Source organism: Macaca mulatta, chromosome 2, assembly GCF_049350105.2.
Source record: "Macaca mulatta isolate MMU2019108-1 chromosome 2, T2T-MMU8v2.0, whole genome shotgun sequence".
NCBI lineage: Eukaryota > Metazoa > Chordata > Mammalia > Primates > Cercopithecidae > Macaca > Macaca mulatta.
The window spans coordinates 164549958-164555957 of NC_133407.1; the positions used below are offsets into that span (position 1 = coordinate 164549958).

The window sequence follows — 6000 nt, forward strand, 5'->3', positions numbered from 1 at the left end:
GGAGAATCCTTGGGGCAGGGGGACGAGGCGGGGAGCATGGTGTGTGATGACGGTGCCCCTCACCAATGTGGTCTCTGTCCCAGTTGGCGAATGGTGGCCCATCAAGTTTGTGGGCGGCCTGCATGGCTATCAGGCCCAAATTCCAGAGCATATTTAAAGGCTGACTGGTGTTTACTCTGGTTAAGAACGTAAGCAGGAGAAGTCAAAAAGAAGTTCTGAGTTTTGGCCGGGTGCTGTGGCTCACGCCTATAATCCCAGCACTTTGGGAGGCTGAGGCAGGTGGATCACAAGGTCAGGAGATCCAGACCATCCTGGCTAACACAGTGAAACCCTGTCTCTACTAAAAAATGCAAAAAATTAGCCGGTCGTGGTGGTGGGCACCTGTAGTCCCAGCTACTTGGGAGACTGAGGCAGGAGAATGGTGTGAGCCCGTGAGGCAGAGCTTGCAGTGAGCTGAGATCGCACCACTGCTCTCCAGCCTGGGAGTCAGAGAGACTCCGTCTCAAAAAAACAAAAAACAAAAAACAAAAACAGTTCTGAGTTTTTTTTTTCTCCTTGATTAAAGGATGTCTAAGGTCCCCTTTGAATGTAAAAGTCTATGATTCTTCCCAGCAGTTAAAAAAAAATATATAGGTGAGTTGATTTTAAAGACTATTTTATAGCAGAAAGCAAAACAATCTGTTGGAGCGAAAGTAAAGTAAGAAATTTTTCTCCTCACTGAAAAGGTTAATAAAAAGAAAATCCACTTCTTCACAGGGTCTGAAAACTATGTAACCTAAATTTTATTTATACTGAAAGTATATATATATATCTATAAAACCTAGCGAGTTATTTCCTGTTGTGCTTAGCAACTCAGGCAAGAAATGGTCAAGAAACATTGTCTTTCATTAAAAGAAGACATTCGAGTTAACAAAACTTCTTTAAAAATTTATTTATATATTTTTAGAGACAGGATCTCACTATGTTGCCCAGCCTGGACTAGAACTCCTCATCCCATGGCCTCAGCTTCTTGAATAGCTGGAACTGGAGGCATGTGCCACTGCAACTGGCTATAAATTCTTAAATGGCTTAAAAATCTTTAAAACTAGTTAGAAATAGAGTTTTAGGTTTATAAACAAATGCAAACATAAAATAATACTAGCATTATTTGAAACTTAAATTTGTATTTTGTATGAAAATGTCATTAGAACGAAAAATATCTTTATGTCCTGCACATCCTTGTGGAACAAAGAATTGGTAAGGAGTAAAAACAAATTATGTAAAAATAACATTGCATAGATAAAGCTACTTTGTTGACTTACTTCAACTGACACATTTATTAAGCAGAAGTGTTTGCAGAGAATAACTGGGAGTAAATTGCCTCACACATTTCATTACAAGTTGGCAGGACCAAATGATTTCTGACAAGAAGACCAAGAAACTTTCTCTCTGCTAGCCTGAACGGATTATTCAGAAATGACACGAGCTATTTCGTTAAATTTTCTATTGCTTTTCTGACTCCACAAGGAAATTGGGGGTCTACAAAGGTGTCTGTCTATGTGCGATTTAATCAGGAGATACGGGGTTTCTCAGGTGCTTGGATTTTCTTGTTCTTTCTTTGGGGATATTTCAGGTTGAAAGCAGGATGGCTGCGTAATATCTCCAGAACAGAACAAGACTTATATCAAAGGTTTTAAGAAAGCAATTTGAACGGTTCAAAGTAAAAGAGAACAGGACAGTCACAATACCCTAAATTACAAAGAAAAAAAATGACAGACTTTATGAATCAGGAATCTAACTTCTTCCCCTTTCGCTCCCAGACCACTAGCTTCCCTCCCAGGAGAGCAACCCAACCCTTGAGCCCGCGGGATTCCCTGTAGAGGGAAAGCAGTCTACTCACAGCGCCTCCTCTTTCTGCACACAGGGTGCGGCCCGCTCCGCAGTCTGCACCAGCCCCAGGTGCTTTTCTACCCTCCTGCAATCCTTTGAACCTCCAGGACCAGGGAAGGGTGGTCTGTGATTGGCAGGAGGCACCTCACATGGGCTGAGCTTGCCGCTGCCTGCCCTGCCTCGCTGAGACGGGGGAGTAACCGGAGACTGTCAGTAGATTTCTGCTGCTTTGGAATGTGTGACTCTGACATCTGGAAGCACCTTGACAGCCACACTCATTGCTTTCCTAGATCCCTCCTAGGTCTGGACTTTACTGGAATACAAATTCAGGGCTTTTATTTTGATTTGATTTGATTAGTGTAATTTGATCCTTACTCCTGCTTTTGTGTGTTGAAGGCTTGTTAGTCCTGACTGCTCACAGAGATAATGATATGTGCTTACCTGTGCAGGGCCATGTCCAGCTTTAGTTTCTATAACCCTTGCATATGCCAAATTCATAGCAATAGTCATTGCCCAAGTAATGCTCATACTGTAGGTAGCCCAAAGACCAATAAGGAGCAAGAGATGTGGAAAGAAACAGATTGAGAAAAATTCAGGCAAAGAGAGAGGGCTCAAGTGATTATCTGATGTCCAATTCTTCTCTTCCCTCTTCCTTCCTCCCTTTCCTTTCTCTTCTCTTCCCTTCCTTTCTTTTTTCCTTCTTTCCTGACTTCCGGAGCCATCATGTGTTATACATGGCACCCAGAGCATCATTTTAATGGCTGCATAACCTATCGTAGTATACATGCACCATAGCTTGTTTAACCTGAGTTAGGAGTTGGTAACAGCAGTAATGTTAGAATTTACTGAGTGCTTTAATCAATAGACTTGGGAGTTCCTCAAGGGTCAGCATCATCTCTGTCTCAGGTTAGATTGTTCAGGAGCAGACTTTGAGACAAAATTTAGTGTTCAATATATTTATTAGGGAGTGCCCTGAGAGGAACACCCATGGCAGGGACAGGGAAGAAACAGGACTGGGCAGAGAAAGAAGTTGAGCTGCAATATAGGTGGGACAGTCTGAAGCAGTCCCCCTTGGGAAACTCTGGAGGAAGATGGCCTGTCAATGTAGCTCTGCCACTGGGCTCCTCTATCATCTGCCCTTCAATGTGGGTTGCCCTGGGAAGGCAGCTTTCTGTAGCTGAGGCAAGTCCTGAAAGGGGCTGATAACTGGAGGCTGGAGGTTGCAAGTACTCCCAGCAGCAGGGCAAGCTCCCCCTTGAAGGGGACTGCATGGAGCACCTCTGTGTCCATCACAATGCCTTATTCCTCTGCAGCTCTCCAGGGCCTGATTAGATAAATTATCATATTTCACACAATGGAATTCTGTGCAATGGTTAAAAATGACACCACAGATAAACATTTAATGTCATGGAAATAAGTTCAGTCATTTACTTAATAAATATTTATTGAAAACTTAGGATGTGCCAGGCAGTCTTCTAGAGGCTGCAAATGAAAAAGCGGTTTACAAAACAGTTTGTGTAATCTGACACATTTTAATTTTTAAGAAAGTTTACCTATGACTTAAAAAGTTAGGAATAATATACAGCAAACATTAACCAGAGTATATCTGGATGGTAAAATATGGGTGACTTTTACAGTCTTCTATTTTTGCAGTTCGTATGTTTACAAAGGATCTATATTATAATTATAAGAACATAGAAGTTATTAAAAATGTGTGTTGTCCTGGAAAGATTTGTGATAAAGTTGTAAGGAAGCGAACAAGGACATATGAATTTCTATTCGTGTCTTAGGCATTTTATATTCCATTACCATGATTATATGGGGAGAAAACAAAAAGATTTGAAAATCTTCAAAATAGATAATGTGACCACAAACCCAATAACGAGACAAGAGACTAGCTAGGAAAAGGAAGATGAGTTTTCGGATAATAACTGCAACTGAGTAGATGAGGAATGTCAAATCCGTAATGTATGACGGGCTTATTTCTCTAGTTAATTGATTTCTAACTCTCTTCTGCTAATCCCTGTTTCTCTCTGGCTAAGTGGCTCCCTTAACCACATCTTAACCTGATTCCAAGCACATCAGTGAATTCCCATTACTAATATCTCAGTTCTGTTAGAAACACTTAGATATTTTCCTCCTATCACCACAATTCAAACTGGAGACTCTGGTAGTTTTGGGGAGAAGGTAAGGTCTTTATTAACCCCCCGATTCCCTGTATATGTTCATTTGAGAGGGAAATGATGTCCTGTGTGAGTGGCCAGAGAGAGGCTCTGTCCCTTTCTGTGGGTCATCCCCACTGTCTAGTTCACCACCAGCAGCAGCAGTGTAGACAGGGGCCAGTGCACAGGGCTGACCGAGGAGAGGCCTACTGAACCCCACCAGTTCCCCTAAGCCCCAGAGGGTGCTCTGCCTCATTCATTGGTTTGCAGTCAGTCTTTGTCCTTCAATCTCACCTACCCTCCAGGACCCCAGCTCTCAAGTGGCTGGGTTCTACATTCTGCACATCTCAGGAACCTAGAACTAAAGGTGGTATGCTTGCCCCCTCTCTGTCAGGCCGTACCACTGCACCCTCACCCTCCGAAGTTTTTCCTTCTCTGTGGTAGTTCCAAGGCAAGTTAGCAGGCCTGGTGACCCGTGATATTTAACTGGACTAAAAGAATTGGTCCTATATACACACTCAAACTTTTCAATCCTCATGAGGCTTTCCTCTGTCATCTTTGGGGCAAAGAACCACTGGAATGTTTGTCTTCCCTGCATTCCCTAACAGACCCCTCACTTCAAATTGACTTTCCTGTGGCGAGGTAGGGAGTTGTAGTGCAAACTGGGTGGGAAAGAGGTTGCCTCCCTACTGGAAGTTTAGAAAGTGGGTTAATTAATGCCTTTTGCTTTCTCTAGTTACCAATTTCAGGGAAAATACTTCTTAAAACATGATGTTGTCTAGAATATTTTTAACATATAGTAATAGTCCCAGGTACTGCCAGATTTACTCTTCACAATATCCCTTTAAGGTATATACTATTATCCTCCCATTTCACAGATCAGAGAACTGAAGGCTAAGGATGCTAACTGCCCACTGTTATAGAGCCATTTAAAGGTGAGGACTGCAATCAACCTGTCCTTACAGTCTGCACTCTTACTGTTAGAGTGCAGTTACATGATCTGTGTAACTTTTAAAATGGTATTAAAATTTAAAATCACAAATATGATTTTTTTTTCTATTAACTGCTCAGTGAGGTTAATAGAGAGTAGAATATTGTTCCTGGGATATGTAAGAAGCCATCTTCTGCTTCTTATTGGCTGGAGAGTAAGTCTGCCTGAGCACTCAGGCTCCCTGTGGAGGAAAGCAGGTTACTGATCATGTCTCAGCTTCTATATTGAAAACAGCTGAATCAAACCAGCAAACTATGTACCTGAAGTGTCCCGGTCCGTGCAATTCTTTAGGGCCTCTAAAATGACCTTTTCTCCAGTTGGTCTTGACAAATTTTTGGTGCGGTTTCCTTGACAATTTTCCTGAAATGTGTATATATTTAGGGTTTTGACCTTTAATGTGTCTTCTCTCTTACACAGCTATTTTTTTCACTCAACTATAATTGACACTCGCATATTTCCTTCAGCTGCTAGAGATGATAAATACTTAACTTAGTTCATATGTTTAGGTTATGACCACTACAAGATGACTTCTTAAAGTATGACTAGGCCTTTTCCAAGAAAGGGATATCCCAAATTAATAGACTCTTGCATTGAACTAAATCCTTTTAGTTCAGTTCAATAAGCATATATGGTAATTATATGGAATTATTATGTGTAATAGTTATATACCAATAAAATAATCATTTAGCTCAAATTTTCACCCAATGAAGAAAGCCCTCTATGATATCTCTGATGTCCAATATTAACAGGCTACTCTATAAAACATTGTGTTTATTGTAGAGATGTTGTTGAAGATGTTGTGTACAACCTTACATTCTGGGCATAAGAGGTCCCAAGGGAAAACATTTTTGGTCTCAGTATCTGGAAGAATTACATTTTCCTAAGCAACTGGTTTGTTTTTACCTATTGGACACTCTAAACTTCAATCAAATTCAATCTTGCCTCCATTCTCACCAATCCATTGAAACTGCTTATCAA

General features: G+C 41.1%; 1 protein-coding gene across 2 annotated transcripts in view; it reads right to left on the reverse strand.

Moving 5' to 3' along the window:
• UPK1B (uroplakin 1B) overlaps positions 1–2141 on the reverse strand; it is a 31662-nt gene extending 29521 nt beyond the window's left edge. Inside the window, exon 1 of one of the 2 annotated variants that reach the window (XM_015129954.3) lies at positions 1880–2141. The gene's annotated coding sequence lies outside the window, so the exon portion shown is untranslated. The remainder of the gene's footprint in view (positions 1–1879) is intronic. The other variant, XM_077993855.1, reaches the window with a different exon arrangement.
• Between the last annotated feature and the right edge of the window lie 3859 nt (positions 2142–6000).